We start from the raw sequence: 17,397 nt of genomic DNA, 5'->3' as shown, positions 1-17,397 counted from the left end.
CCTGTAGACCAGCAGAGCTTAAGATTTCAGGGACAGGAAGCAAACATTTTCTGAGGGGATAACTAGGGGTGATAGTGAGTGCTGCCACTCACTCATCTCTTGATTCCTGGACCCATGAATCCTGGCTATGGGAGAAAGAGCACAATAGAGTGGATGCTGACTCAGAGCAAACACAGCCTCCTGGAGAACACTGCCCCAGACCTGCAAGGTATTGTCACCTAGTTGGCACTGTAATTGGGTCTTCAAAAGGCCATTCCACCATTTTGTCAACCCAGCTGCCTCTGGATGATGGGAAACATGGTAAGACCTGAGAATTTCATGAGCATGTGCCCATTCCTGCATTTCATTTGCTGTGAAGTGAGTTCCTTGATCATAAGCAATGCTGTGTGGGATACCATGATGGTGGATAAGGCATTCTCTAAGTCCACAAATGGTAGTTTTGGACAAATGATAGAAACATTGTGTACAGGAAAAGCAAACCCATATCCACAGCATGTCTATTCCACTTAGAACATATCGCTGCCCCTTTTGTGATGGAAGTGTTCCAATGTAATCAACCTACCACCAGTTGGCAGGCTGATCAACTTGAGGAATGGTACCATATCAGGGATTGAATGTGGGTCTCAGCTGCTGGCAGATTGGGCACTCAGCAATGGCCATAGCCAGGACGGCCTTGGTGAGTGGAAGTCCATGTTTCTGAGCCTATGCATAACCTCCATCAATACCACTATGACCACTTTGTTCATGAGTCCATTGGGCAATGGCAGGGGTGGCTGAGGACAGGTCATCTTATCCACTTGATTATTAAAACCTTCCTCTGATGAAGTCACCCTCTGGTGAGCATTCACATGGGACACAAATATCTTCATGTTCTCTGCCCGCTCAGGAAGGTCTATACACATACCCCTTCCCCAGATCTTTGTCACCGATTTTCCAATCATACTCCTACTCTGTCCCTGACTATTCAGCCAGACCATTAGCAATAGCCCATGAGTCAGTATATACAAATGAACCTCTGGCCAGGTCTCCTTCAAAGCAAAATGATCAACTAGGTGTACTGCTCAACTTTCCCCCCCACTGGAATGATTTCTTCTCACCACTGTGCTTTGAGGACATCCCAGAATGGGGTTGTAGTGCTAAGCTGTCCACTTCTGGGTGGTCTCTGCATATCATGCAAAACCATCTGTATACCGGGACCGAGTTTTCCTCTGTCAACTGACTATGAGAAACTCTCCAGGAGACTATAGCTCTGGGCTGGGAAAGAGAAGGTAATATGGCAGGTGTGGGGGCCATGGGCGTTTGTGCCACTTACTCGCATAACTTACCTGTGCCTTCAAGACCTGCTTGAGCCCTACCTCTAATATACCACTTCCCTTTTATGATGGAGAGCTGCTGTGCATGCCCAACTTTATGGCTTGGTGGGTCAGACAACACACAGCTCATGATAAACAACTCAGGTCTTATGGTAATTTGGTGGCCCACGGTTAAGTACTTAGTCTCTACTAGGGCCCAGTGAGGGGCTGTTTCTCAAAAGGAGCAGAGTTATCTGCCACAGATGATAAGGCTTTGTTCCAAAATCTTAATGATCTGCAGTGTGATTCTCCTATTGGGGCCTGCCAAAAGCTCCAGATAGTATCCCTATTTGCCACTGACACTTCTAGCACTGTTGGATTGGCTGGATCATATGGGGCAGACCAGCTTGTATAGCAGCCTGGACATCGCAGAACCTCCTCTTATTACAGTCCCCACTCTAAACTAGCAGCTTTTCTGGTCACTCAGTTAATGGGCTGGAGTAGCATATCCAAATGAGGAATATGTTACACCCAAAATCTAAAAAGACCAACTAGGCATTGTGCCATTTTTTGGTCATAGGAGGGACAGATGCAACAGCTTATCCTTCACCTTGGGATATCTTGACATGTCCCACACCACTGGATACATAGAAATTTCAGAGGTGGAAGGCTCTGTCTTTTTGTTGGATTTATCTCCCCTCCCCTGACATGCAAATACCTTACCAATAAGTCTAGAATAGCTGCTACTTCTTACTCACTATATCCAATCAGCATGATATCATCAATGTAATGGACCAGCATGATTCCTTGTGGGAGGGAGAAATGAGCAAGGTCCCTGTGGACACGACTGATATAGGGCAGGAGAGTTGATATACCCCTGAAGCAGGACAGTTAAGATATACTTCTGGCCTTGCCTGCTGCATGCAAACTTGTTCTGCTGGTCCTTGCAATAGCTATTGAGAAAAAAGCATTTTCCATATCAATAACTGCATACCAGGTATCAGACAATGTGTTGATTTGCTCAAGCAATGAAACCACATCTGGGACAGCAGCTGCAATTGGTATTACCACCTGTTTAAGTTTATGATAATCTAGTGTCATCCTCCAAGACCCATCTGTTTTCTGCACAGACCAAATAGGAGAGGTGAATGGAAGTGTGGTGGGAATCACCATCCCTGCCTCCTTCAATTTCTTAAGAGTGGCACTAATCTCTGTAATCCCTCCAGGATTACACTATTGCTTCTTATGAACTATTTTACTAGGTAGAGGCAGTTCTAGTGGCTTCCACTTGGCATTTCTTACCACAATAGCCCTTGCTCCAAGAGTCAAAGAGCCAATGTGGGAATTCTGCCAGTTGCTGAGTATGTCTATTCCAATTATGCTTTCTGGAACTGAGGTAATGACCACAGAATGGGTCCAGTGACACACTGAACCCATTGTGAGATGGACCTGAACTAAAACTCCATTGATCACCTGATCTCCATAAGCCCCTACTCTGACTGGTGGACCAGAGTGACATTTTGGGTCTCCTGGAATGAGTGTCACTTCTGAGTCAGTATCTAATATCCTCTGAAATATCAGATTATTTCCTTTTCCTCAGTGCACAATCATCCTAGTAAAAGGCCATAAGGTCCAGCATCCCACTGGACCCACTGTGAGGCATACCTGAGTTACAACTCCATCGGTCATCTGATCTCCATAATTCCCTACTCTATCTGGTGGACCAGAGTGACACCAGTCTCCTGGACTTAGTGTCAACTTCTGAGCCACTGTCCAATAATCCTTGAAATATTTGGTCACTTTCTTTTCCCCAATGCATAGTCACCCTGGTAAAAGGCCATATGTCTCCTTGTGGAAGGCTGGGAGAAAGGTTAACAGTATAAATTTCTGGCAGTGTAAAAGGGTCCTTCTGCAAGGGTACCCAACCTTTCCCTCATTCAAGGGGCTCTGGGTCTGTAAACTGTTTCAAGTCTGGGAATTGATTAAGGGTCCATGACGTTCTGTTTTAGTCATTCAAGCTTAGACCTCTGTGTTTTTGACTTAGAATTCTTCTGCTTATACAGCTCAAACAAGAATTTAGTATACTGCCCATCTAATTTCGAGATACCCCATGATCTAGTAGCCAATGCAAAAAGCCTCTGTGGGTCAGATTATTTTGACTGCTGCTTTGAGTCTGCTGTTCATTATGATGGCCACACCCATCTTGCCTATGGTGATTAACTGTCACCAAAGTGAAACGGCTTCTGCCAATTCAGGATCCAATCATAACGATTGTGTTTATGGATTCTAGCTCAGTGACAGCAGTTCTTAGAGTACTATCTGACCTACAGAGATAGGTAACTACAGAGCTCTTCAAGGATGATGGAGCTAGTCTCATGAATTTTTATTTCTCAAGGCTCTGGTGAAAGAGGTGTCCTCAGAACATTCCTGTGTTGTGTGAGCAGGTCTTCCATGATGAATCCACTCTAATATTCCAATCTCTCTAAGCCTCTGGATCCTCACAAGTACATTATCCCAAAGCAGTTCTGGCATTTTGACCTCAGGTAATGTTGACCACCTTTAGATCCATATTTTAGTCAACCATCCAAACAATCTTTAATGCCCTTTCTAACCCCTTAAGCTACAACATGCAATGCAGAATCTCTGCTTAGTGGGCTCATATCAGTAAATTCAGTTTGATCCAACCGTATATTCCTTCTACCATTATCCACACCATTAATGTCCATTCCCATTCATATTCCCCTGATGTCTGTCTATATAGATTGGAAAACTCATGCAGTTGTTTTAGAGTACAGCATACCTCCTCATGGGTCACGTTTCGTACCTCATTTTTGGGGCCTGTGGAGACTTTAGTCTTATTATAGGTCTTGAAGAAAAGAGGAGTGGTGGGGGTGGGTCATGAAGATAAATAGAAATATCTTTCAGGCCAATTACATTAGGGCAGTTTCATCTGGTGAAACAGGATTAATCACTCCAGACATAAGTGAGGGTTGCATCCCCAGGGGAGGTGGTTACAGGGTTAGCAAGCACTGAAGGGTTACTCTCATTAGGTAGAGGTTGGATGGCAGACTTCTCTGGGCAGACTGGAGGATGGCAAGCTGTTTCCTCAGGGAAGTCCATTACAGGTCTATCTAGCAAAGGCTCAGCAGATTCCAGGGATCCCATCTCCCCATCACCACAATTATCAAGCCTTATATCTCCATCCCATGTTTCAGGATCCCATTGCTTCCCAAGCAAAGCCCTTACTTTAACAGCAGACACCCTGCAAGGTTGAAATTTTAGTTTACATTGTAAATCTGCTACTTGCACAATGAGGCTCTGAGTCTGGTTTTCAGAGATTTCAAGTCTGTGACAACAGGAAATAAGATTTTCTTTCAGGGGAAACATGGAAACTTTTACAAAATTCATAATGACATTTAAGTTGCTAATTTGAAGACTTCAGCTCATCCCTTTCCCTCATCACTGTATCCAGCATATCTAACAACTAGCCAACATCATTATACCTCTTATATGCACAAAACTCTATGAACGTGCCAAAAACACTCACCCTGAGCCTTGCCTCATATAAGCATACAGAATCTAAATTGTAATATTTTGAGTATCTCTTTTTCCAACTCACCCCATAGACTGTCAGTGCCATCTTGATTATTGGAAACAGAGTTATTAGTGCCTTCTGCGTCTAGTCAGAGTAGAAAACCAATTGTAAAAACTTATTTTTAAGATTCTGTTTCTCAAGAACCACTCCCAGTGCCAAGCTGTATTAGCCAGAGAGAAACAGAACCAACAGGGGATATCTGTAAATATGAGATTTATAAATTCCATGGGAATGGAAGAGTCCAAAATCCATAGGGGAGGCAGTGAAGTTGGTGGCTCTGATGAAGGGTCTGCATGAACTCCACAGAAGAGGCTCACTGGCTGAACAAGCAGTGAAGTCTCTCTTCCTCTTTAAAGGCCTTCAACTAATTGGATTATCTCATTGTAGGAGACACAACTTAGTTGACCACAGATGTAATCAGTCACAGATGCAATCAACTGACTGATGATTTAAAACACAAGCCTTCCAGTTTATCAACAGCCACAAAATATCCTTGCAGCAATGGTTAGGCCAGTGCTTGCCTGTCCAGACAACCGAGCATAATCACTTGGCCAAGTTCATGTCAGAACCTAAACATCATATATGCCATTTTACATTCCAACCAGCAGCAGGAGGGTTCCTTTTTCTCCACATTCCCACCAATGCTTAATAGTATCTAATTTGTTAACAATAGCCATCCCAGTAGGTGTGAAGTGGTATCTGATTTTGTTTTCTTTGGGAGGGATGAGAGGGAGGGTTGTGGGTGTTTTCTTTATTAGAGAATTTGTGGGTTTACAGAATAATTATACATAAAACACAGGCTCCATATGTTACCATATTATTAACACTTGATTATTATTCTATTAACTATAATTAACAGAATAATACATAATTATTCTACTAACTATAACCAATAGTTCAACTTAGATTTTACTGTTCGCATAATGCTGTTTCATGGATTTTTAAAATATTTCCCCTTTTAATCAGATTCAGATATATGTTTCAGTGCTGTTAGTTATGTACTCAATGTTGTGCTACCATCATCACCACCCACTACCAAAACATTTCCGTCATTCCAAATACTAAATCTGTACATTTTAAACCTTAACTTCCCATTCCCTATCATCATCCCATTCCCTAGTAACCTATTCTAGATATTGACTTTATGAGTTTGCTTATTCTAATTATTTCAAATCAGTGAGATCACACAATATTTGTTCTTTTGTATTTGGCTTATTTCATTCAACATGATGTCTTCAAGGTTCATCCATGTTGTAGCATGTATCAGGACTTAATTCCTTCTTATGGCTGAATAATATTCTATTGCATATATATACCACATTTTATCTATCTATTCATCAGTTGATGGTTACCTGAATTGCTCCTACCTTTTGGCTACTGTGAATGATGCACTATGAACATCACTATAAAATATTTGGGTACCTGCTTTTGGTTCTTTTGAGTATACACCTAGAAAAGGAATTTAATTTGGATTTTGGTTTGAATATCCCTAATGGCAAATGACATTGAACATATTGTTATGTGCTCGGGATTAAACTGTGGCCATTTGTATATTTTTGGAGAAATATTTATTCAAGTCCTTTTCCAATTTTTAATTGGATATTTGTCTATTCTTTTGTTGAGTTGAAATTTATTTAAATATTCTTTAAAAAATATTTTTTAAAAATTACAATTACATCCATAATTCACCACTGCTTATTTTACTCATAAAAATGTGCCACCATCACCTCTATCCATTTCCAAAAATTTATCAACCTTTTTAAAAATTCTGCACAAATTAAGCAGCAGCTTCCCATTCTTTATCCTCATTCTACCTCCTGGTAACCTAAATTCTAGATTTTGACTCCATAAATTTGCTCATCATAATTAATTCATATTAATGAGAACTAATATGAACTATAATACTTGTCCTTTTGTGTCTGGCTCATTTCACTGAACATAATGTCCTCAAGGTTCATTAGTGTTGTTGCATGCATCAAGAATTCATTACTTCTTACAGCTGAATAATATTCCATCATATGTACACATCACATTTTATTTATCCATTCATCAGTTGATGGACACTTGGATTGTTTCCCTCTTTTGATTATTGTGAATAATGCCACTATGAACATTGGTATGTAAATGCCTGTTTGTTTCCCTGCTTTCAGTTCTTCTGAGTATATACACAGTAGCAAGATTGCTCGATCATATGGCAATTCTACACTTAGCTTCCTGTAGAACCACCAAACTCTCTTCCACAGAAGCTGCACTATTATACATTTCCACCAGCAATGAATGAGTGTCCCTATTTCTCCACATACTCTCCAACACTTATAGTTTTCTGTTTTTTTAAAATAGTTGCCATTCTAGTAGGTGTGAAATGATATCTCATAACGGTTTTTATATTCATTTCCCTAATAGCTAGTGACGTCGAGCATCTTTTCAAGTGCATTTTGGCCATTTGTATTTCCTCTTTGGAAAAGTGATTATTCACGTCTTTTGCCCATTTTTTTCCTTCTTTAATGCAATTTTATTAAGATATATTCACACACTGTGCAATCCATCCAAAGTGTACAATCAATGGCTCAGAGTATCAGAACATAGTTGTGAATTTATCACCACAATTTTATAACATTTTCATTACTCCAAAACGAAGAGAGAGAAAACATCCAAAGCATCCCATACCACTTATCCCCATCTAGCATTGATTCCTAACATTGATGTGGCATATTTGTTACTGGTGGAAGAATATTAAGATATTACTGTTAACTATAGTTCATAGTTTGCAGTAGGTCTATTTGCACCTTATAGCACTTTATTATTAACTCCTTGTAATAGTTTCATTCATTTTTTCTAGTTCATGGAAGAAATCATTTATATTTGTACTATTAATCACAGTTATCATCCATGGCAAGATTTACTGAATTATACAGTCTCAAGTTTTAATCTCTGGTTTTCATTCCAGTGATATATATGCTCTAAACTTCCCCTATCAAGCACATTAATACACAATACAGCACTGTTAATTATACTCACAATATCACATGTATCTGTTTTCACTCATTTAAATTCAACTTAGTTAAAAATTCTGTATATCTTAAGCAACTGCTCCCCATTCTCTAGTTTCATTCTATCTCCTGGTAACCTATATTCTAGATTATATGTCTATGAGCTGGCATATTAAAATTAGTTCATATTAGTAAGATCAAACAATATTTATTCTTTTCTGTCTGACTCATTTCACACAACTTAATGTCCTCAAGGTTCATCAATGTTGTTGAATGTATCAAAAATTTATTCCTTTTCATAGCTAAATAACAGTCCATCATATGTATATGTATATAACTCATCTTGTTCATCCATCCATCAGTTGATGGATACTGGGTTGTTTCCATCTTTTGGCTACTCTGAATAATGCCACTATGAACATTGGTGTGCAAAGGTCTATTTACATCCCTGCTTTCAGTTTTGCTTTTTTTTTTTTTTTTTTTTTGGTATATACCAAGTAGCAGGATTGCCAGATCATAGGGCATCTCTATACTTAGCTTTTTGAGGAACCACCAAACTGTCTTCCGCAGTGGCTATACCATTTTACATTACCACCAGCAGTGATTAAGTGTTCCTAATTTCCCACATACTTTCCAAAACTTGTAGTTTCCTGTACATTTAATAGTGGCCATTCTAATAGGTGTGAAATGATATCTCATTGTGGTTTTTCTTTGCAGTTCCCTAATAGCTAGTGAAGATGAGCATCTTTTCCTGTGCTTCTTAGCCATCTGTATTTCCTCTTTGGAAAAATGTCTGTCCATGTCTTTTGCCCATATTTTAATTGGATTGTTTGTCTTTTCATTGTTTAGATATAGGATTTCTTTATATATTCTGGATACTAAACTCTTATCAGATATGTGGTTTCCAAATAGTTTCTCTTATTGAGTTGGCTACCTTTTCACTTTCTTTTTTTTTGAAAATTAAGAGGATTTTATTAATTTTTAAATGTTCTTGCAGAAAACCATTCACATGTAAAAGTTGGACATTTATTCACACTATATTTTACACATAAATTCTTTAATTTGGGGGCTGACAGAATTTTTCATTTCAACAGGACTTTCACATGATTACAGACAAAAAATTGGCACGCTATATTAAAAAACTAAATCAAACAGCTAGACAAGGTATGCAGCTTTATGCCAATTAAAATCTCAACATGCACCACCCTTCATACATGATCTTGGAAGCACCTGCTGTAAGTGTATTAAAATTTTAACCAGAGGATGTTTGAGGTCACAAATGATTGCTTACAAAATAAAAACCTCTTTTTCTAGTGCTACTTATTTCATTATAGAAAAATATTACAAATAAAAATTAGTGCTATTCAAGGTGTTCATTTCAAAATCACGGATGACACAAGTTCAAGCCGATTTTTCCCCTCACATGAAGACATCACAATACACTCTATGCAAACTGAACTACTTATTAAATGTATCTGCCAACCACTATCAGCTGGGTAATGACACATTTTTAATATGCTGACTGATTACCAGTGAGAGTGAATTAAAATATTTGCAGATATTGGGGATACTTATAATTTGTTCCTAGTTTGAGACTCAGAAAAAAATGCCAGAGAAAGTAGACAAAATTTGCATTTCTTCCCGATATAAGAAATTTTGCCTAAAAATCTGGAATTATAAAACAGATTTGCTTTTTTATAAAGAAATGGCTAAATTTTCATAGTTAGGTTCTTATTTGGAGATGACTCAAATTTTAATGGGGGCCTTCTTTTCTTAGAGGGTGGGGGTGCCTAGGGATTTATAAAGTATACTCCACCAACACAGCTTTGTTTCAGAGAGGACTAGAGTACTGTCACAATCAGTCAAGTTGTAGTTGTTTCCTTTCTTGTGATTATGACTTGTAAAGAAAAGCGGTCTCTCACAAGCTATATACAGCAGGTTACACTTCAGTGTTTCCTTTACACCTGATGTACAATGTATACCATAAACTAAACCAAAGAGAAACCCTTACCGTCAATCTGCGTAGGCACGTCCCAGTCAACGCTCTGGCGTCACTGCAGGGGCGAGGTCTTCATCGGGATCATGATCCTGGACTCCATTTCCTGAATGAGGGGGACTGTATAGTAGACGAGCTCTTCCCAGCCATGTTTATGCCACACTGCATTCCGTATGTCTTCCCTTGTCTGAAGATCCTTGTAAGCCCAAAGATGATGCACCATATATAGCTGCCCAATCTGAGAGAAGAATCCTCCAACTGCTTCGTCACCATCCTGCCTGAAGCGAATTGCACGAGCCCAGTAATTGCCCCATTCAATCATGGTTCCTGGTCTAAGCTGGTAAGACCTGAGTTCATATATGTTAGGTCCTGACCGGGGGACAGGCTCGTTCCAGAAGCTGAACTCCAACAGCAGCTGATTCTTCCTAGAGAGAAGCATGTCGCCTCTTGCCTTACGGAAATGTGTAAATTCCTGATTTTCTCTGAGTTTATTCATAACCTCCGTGAGGGCTGGGTAGCCTCCTTCATACCTCCAGAGGTGAACAGCTTGATCCTGTTCACCATACCATGTGTTCCAAGTCCCCACCAAAGTACAAGGATAATGTTTATCTTCATGAATCTTCGGCAATACCTCTTGACAAATGTTGTTGTATACTTCTAGGCAATCCGGTTTAACACTGTGGAACTGTATTTTGTACAGACTGCTCGTTTCCCTTTTGGCTAGGAGATTGGAATGAGCATCTTTTCTTGGATTAACTTTCCGAACAAATAAGGATTTTAACCAGCTGTCTTCTCGAGGTCTGATACTGGAAGATGTCAGTTTTCGGAGCTCGGGCAGAAGGCTGCGGGGAGCGGCCCGCTGCAGGAAGCCGCCGGCCAAGGCCACTCCGGCGGCCCGTAGCACTCGCGCCGCCGTCTTGCTCCGGCGCCTCGGCTCCCACCGCCCGGGCGCCGCCGTGACGCCGCCGAAGCCGCCGCCACTGCGATCCCTCCCCCGGCCGGGCGGCCGACCCCTTTTCACTTTCTTGAAAAACTTCTTTGAAGGCCAGAAGTATTTAATTTTGAGGAGGTTTCATTTCTCTATTTTTTCTTTCAGTGCTTATGCTTTCAGTGTAAAGTCTAAGAAACCACCACCTACCACAAGATCTTGAAGATACTTCCCTAAATTTTCTAAGAGTTTTATTGTCCTGGTTCTTATATTTGTGTCTTTGATATATTTTGAATTAATTTTTTTATTGGATACTGTTTTGGTTAGCTAAAGCTTCCAGAATGCAATATACCAGAAATGGGTCGGCTTTTATTATAGTATTTATTCTATTTATATTTTATGTAATCATTGGACATGTTTAGATTTAGGTCTACTCTTTAATAATTTTCTCCTCTATGTTTTTCATTCCTCTGTTTTCCCTTTCCTGACTTCTTTTGACTTATTTGAACATTTTTTAGTATTCTATTTTAATTTTTTGACTATATCATGCTTTTTTTACTGTATTTCTTTGCATATTTTTTAGTGGTTGATCTAGTAATTAGGATATAGATATTTAACTTACCTAGCATACTCAGTCTAATTTTCAATAATATTTTTCCACTTTAAGTAGGATTTAGAAATATATCATCTCATAGGCCATTTTTACCCACCACTCTTTATGTTCTAGTTGTCTTATTCATCACATCTACATATACTGAAAACAGCATAAGACAATTTTATAATTTTACTTTCAATTAAAAAGAACTCAGTAGAATGGTCTTTTTGTTATATTTACCCAGATATTTACAATTTCTATTGCTCTTTCTTAATTCCTGATACTACAAATTTCTTTGTCGTATAATGTCACATTTGCATCAAGAATTTTCTTTAAGAATCCAATTTTGTTTTTGCATGGGCAGGCTCTGGGAATTGAACCCAAGTCTCCAGCATGGCAGGCGGAGCCACCATGTTAAGCCACCATGGCCCACCCTCTTTAAGAATTCTTTTAACGTATATTTCTTGGCAGTGAATTATCTTAGTTTTTTTTTAATCTGAGAATCTTTTATTTTCATTTTTACTCATTAAAAATAGTTCCTGCATGTAGAATTCTGGGTTGACATTTCTCATCTTTCAGCACTTTAACAATGTTGTTTCATACCTTCCTCTCCTCCTTGGTTTCTGATAAGAAGTTCAGTCACACAAACCATTATTCCCCTGTAACTAACATACCATTTTTCTCTGGCTGCTTTCATCATTTTTTCGTTGTTGTCGATGTTCAGCAAGGAACTTCTTGAATTTGTAGGTTTATGTCCTTTACCAAATTTAGCAAGTTTTCAGTGTTTATTTTTTCAAATCTTTTTTTCCTGCATTCTATTTTTTCCCCTTTCATTCTGGGAGTCCAATAACAGGAAAGTTAGACCTTTTGGTGTTGTTCCAAAGGTCTCACAACTATTTTTTTTCTTAATCCAATTTTTCTGCCTTAGTTGTTTAGATTAGGTCACTAGTATTTGTTTTCCTTCAGACACCTATATGGTTCAGCATAGCACTATTGCTAATCCTCTATTTTTTTCATCTTGGGTTTTTGCTTCAATTTTAATTTTAAAACAATATTTCCTTAAAATGTTATTTATCTTGATTACTGGGTGTTTTGGTACCTCCTTAAACTTTATGACTGAAGTGAGTGCCTCATTTGCATCACCCTAATCCTGATCCTGTTGGATAATTTACATTGATTTATGCTATCTTTGATTTTATTAACTCTCTACTCTGTCATTTCTATTTTGTGATTAAGCCCTTCCAATGAGGGTTTAAAAAATTATTTTATTTTTTCAGTTCTAAATTTTCCTTTTGCTTTTCTTTCCATCTTCTATTTCTTTACTGAAATTTTCTTTCAATTAATTTCAAGAATTTTAGTCTTTACCTATTATAAAGCAGTCTTATAGTAGCTACTTTAAATTTTCTGCAAGTTACTTCCAATATTTATGTCTTCTCAGCACTGATGTCTGTTGATTCTTTTCCCTTGCAAGTTGAGATCTACCTCATTCTTCATATAGCAATTAGTTTTGGATTGTTTTCCTGGATATCTAGAATATTATGTTTTGAGACCCTGAATCTTGCTTAAATACTAAGGAGAAAGTTGATAGCTTTTGTTTTAGCAGTAAACTGACCAGTTGGGATTTGACCAGATTTGTGTGAGTTGTAGTTCCATTGACCATTAAGCTTTCAAAATCTTGCTATCTTGTTTGGATTTTCCCAAGCTTTGCTCCATCTAGTAGCTAATCTGGGACTTGGGTTATGTTCTATCCCTTCAGTTCTCAAAGTCTATGTATGCTATTTTGTGTCAATAGATGCATGCAGTTTGAAGGTTGAACCCAACAGTTCATAAACAAATTTAAAGGATAGCTGTTTTGAACTCCGTCTTCTCTGTGATTTCCCTGGTAATTTCCACTTTTCTAGAGCTCCACCTTTTGGTCCAGCAGCCAGAAAGCCTGGACTTTAGATAGTCTGTTCTGTCGCACAATTTATGCAAACATGTTGTATTAGCTAGGGTTCTCTAGCAAAACAGAATCAGCAGGAAATATCCATAGATATAAAATTTATAAAAGTGTCTTATGTAACCATGGGAACATAGAGTTCAAAATCTGTAGGGCAGGCTGTGAAACTGATAACTCTGATTAATGGTCTGGATAAACTCCATAGGAGAGGCTCACTGGCTGAAGCAAGGAGAGACTGTCTCTTCTGAAACCTCCTTAAAAGCCTCCCAGTGATTAAATTAAACATCCTTCATAGCAGAAGACATTCCCATTGACTGATTACAAATGCAATCAGCTGTGGATGCAGCTGACATGATTATGATTTAATTCTATGAAATGTCCTCATAGCAACAGACAGGCCAGCACTTGCCCAGCCAAACAAATGGGCACCACCACCTGGCCAAGTTGACTCATATACCTCACCATGACACATGTCCACATTTGGGGTTAAGTGGCAGGAGATCAGAAGCAGGAAAAAATGCAAAAAGGGTTCACTCCACACCTTTGGGGCCACTGCCAGGAGATCAGAAGCAGGAAAAAATGCAAAAAGGGTTCACTCCACACCTTTGGGGCTACTGCAGTGAAAGAGTTCTTTCTCAGAATTTTGTCTCTTATGGGCTACAATTCCCAACACTTTACATTATTGTTTGGGGCCTGGGGGCACAAGAGAATGGAAGAAAAAAATCAGATAAGAAAAATTAAGGGATTTTTTTTTTAACTTTCTGAGAATTAATAGATCCTTTTTTAGCTGCTTGAGACAGATCTAGAGGGCTTCTCTTGGAGATTTGTCTGTCTGCATTAATGTCCACCCACAGGTTTTGAGCTATGTTGAGTTCTGGCTGGGGAATATTAGAGGGTAAAAAAAAACAAACAAACAATAACCTGACTGCTGGTTCAATAGTCCTTCAAATTCTATTCTTCTCTTTGAATATTCCTAATATCATTTAATTTTTAATACAAATTTTATTAGGAAAGTGGAAGGTTTACATAAAAATCATGCAGAAAATACAGTTGCCATATACCTCTATTATTATTAACAACTTGCATTAGCGTGGTAACTTTATTACAATTGATGAAAGAATATTAGTTTAATTGTACTAATCTATAGCCCATAGTTTACATTAAGATTCATGTTTGTGTTGTACAGTCCTACGGTTTTTAAAAAATTTGTATTCTAGCAACATATGTACAAACTAAAACTCCCTCTTTTGACCAGATCAAATATACAATTCAGTAGTGTTAATTATATTTACAGTATTGTGCTACCAACACCACCATTCTGTTCCAACATTTTCCATCACGCTAAACAGAAATTCTGCACCAGCTGAGCATTGATACTCTATTCCCTCTCCTAACTCCAGCGCAATTTTATTTTACTTTTAATTCTGATGAGTTTGCTTAACCTAATTATTTCATATCAGTGAGATCATACAATACTTGACCTTTTGTGTCTGGCTGATTTCACTAAACATGATGTCTTCAAGTTTTCTCCTGTTGTAACGTGTATCAGAACTTCACTCCTTTTTGTGGCTGAATAATATTCCAATGTATGTATATAGCACATTTTTGTTTATTTACCTGCTTATGAACACTTTGGTTGATTACATCTCTTGGGAATTATGAATAATGTTGCTATGAACGTTAATTTGCAAATATCTGTTCAAGTCCCTGCTTTCAATTCCTTTGGGTATGTACCTAGATGTAGAATTTCCATGTTACATGGTTATTCTATAATTAACTTTCTGAAAAACTACCAAACTATTTCACAGTAGCTGCACTATTTTATATTCCCAACAACGAGCAAGTGTTCATATTTCTCCACATCTTCACCAACACTTTTTACTTTCAATTTTGTTTAAAGTAGGCATTCCACTGAGTGTGAAATGGTATCACTTTTTGGTTTGGATTTGCATTTCCCTAATGGCTGATGATGTTGAGTATCTTTTCATGTGCTTTTTGGCCATTTGCATATCTTCATTGGAGAAATTTCTATTCAAAACTTTTCGCTCATTTTTAAATTGGGTTATCTTTTTGTCACTGAGTTGTACAATTGTTTTAATATATTCTGGACCTTAAACCTTTACCAGATATGTGGATTCCAAATATTTTCTCCTATAGAGTAGGTTGTCTTTTCATTTTCATGATGAAGTCCTTCGATGCACCAAAGCTTTTATTAAGTTTTAAGGAAAGCCCATTTAACTTTTTTTTCCCTTACATTGGGTGTGATGTGTAATAAACAAGGTTCTGAAGATGCTTCCCGATGTTTCATTCTTTGAGTTTTATGATTTGAAGTTTTATTTTCAGTGTAGATCCATTTTGAGTTGATTTTTGTATATGGTGTGAGGTGGGGGTCCATCTGACCTTCATTCCTTTGCATATGGAGATCCAGTTTTCCCAGAATCATTTTTTGAAGACACTATTCTTTCCCAATTGAGTGAGCAATGAAACAAAAAGAAACATCAATACAACGACTCAGCAATCACACCCATCCACCAAAACCTACAATCCCTGTAAAATTGCACCACCACACCAATCCCTCTCCCACTCTTCAGGGGCACTCAGGCCATGCCCACTCCCATCTCCCATGCTGGAAGGGTTTTCTGACAATACAGGACAGGGGGATGGAATCAGTCGATGCTTTGGAGAGGCAGCCCCCCCTGCACTCCAGCAACCATCCAATCCAGGGACCCATCTGGAGGTTGCAGGTCCTCAGAAAGTTACCCCAGTGCATGGAACCTCTGCTGAATCTTATATATTGCCCTAAGTATTTTTCAGGATTGGCTGGGATGGCTTTGGCTGGAGTCTGGCAAGTTATGGTAGGTAGCAGTGTCTAACTGAAGCCTGCACAAGAGAGACCTCCAGAGCAACCTCCTGACTCCACCCAAAATCTTTCAGTCACTGACACCCCACATATCATACCTCCCTTCCCCCTTTTGGCCAGGACAGCACCATCAATCCAATGGCACCAGAGCCAGATCTAACCCAGGAGTCATCTACCACACCACCAGAGAGACTCCAACCCCTGGACACGGTGCCCCATGCAGTGGGGAGGGCAATGGCCCTACCGCAGAGTTGGGCTCAGAGACAGCGAGGCCACATCTGAGCAACAAAGGAGGTCCTCTGGAAACAACTTCCAGGCACACCCACAGGTAGGCCAAGCCTCTCCACCACATAGAGAAGCTCTACAAGCACAGTCCCCAAGACCAAGGGGTGTTTCCCCAATGCCCGATACAGCATCAGAGGTTTCCCTGGTGGCAAAGTCTAACAGTTCCACACTTTCTCACTCATCCCTCAAGGGATGGCAATGCTTTTTGATTACCTGTTCAACATACCCTGGGATGCATCCAGGCATACAGGATTAAAGGCCCTCATTCTTATTCTGGACTCCCTGTGCCTGGATTGTTCAAATGATTCATCCAGACAGTTTGAGCCAGACCATGTTCCACAGAAAATCCAAGTTCCATAAAAAACAAACCTCCCCTCCCCTGGCTTCAAAGGGCAAATGAGGATCCAAAATATAGACAATGTCTTCCTTACCCCTGGATCTGCACCGCTCCAATCCTGGTGTGATCAGCTTCATTCCCATCTCCAAATACCAGGTTATACATATATAAAACAGCCTCCCCCAAATCCAGAAATAGTAATTACCACTCTGGGCTAAATGTGACTGCTATAAAAGCTTACAATCTAGACCCCTCTTTTCTTACAAGTATTTTCAAAATGAGACCATATAATAATCACTCTTTTGTTTCTGGATTATTTCATCTTCCCAAATATCCCACAGGTTCATTCACAACATTGCATGCCTCACAACTTCATTCCTTTTTGTATCAGCACAATATTCAACTGTATATACACCACTGTTTGTCAATCTACTTCTCAGTCAGTTCATCCTTCAGCTATCTCCATTCACTGGGCATCATGTATAACGCCCCAAACCAATAGTCCATCAACAATCTCAGTTTTAGATTATTTTATTGTTTCCAAGAGAAAGATAACCAATAAACACACCCTCACCAAATA

At 39.0% G+C, this 17,397-nt stretch overlaps 1 pseudogene; it reads right to left on the bottom strand.

Annotated features, from left to right (window-relative positions):
* Nucleotides 1–8,914: 8,914 nt before the first annotated feature.
* Nucleotides 8,915–13,056, bottom strand: LOC143671982 (protein NipSnap homolog 2 pseudogene; annotated as a pseudogene).
* Nucleotides 13,057–17,397: the final 4,341 nt, after the last annotated feature.

The sequence above is a fragment of the Tamandua tetradactyla genome, chromosome X (genome assembly GCF_023851605.1).
Source record: "Tamandua tetradactyla isolate mTamTet1 chromosome X, mTamTet1.pri, whole genome shotgun sequence".
NCBI lineage: Eukaryota > Metazoa > Chordata > Mammalia > Pilosa > Myrmecophagidae > Tamandua > Tamandua tetradactyla.
This window is presented reverse-complemented; position numbering and strand designations above follow the sequence as displayed.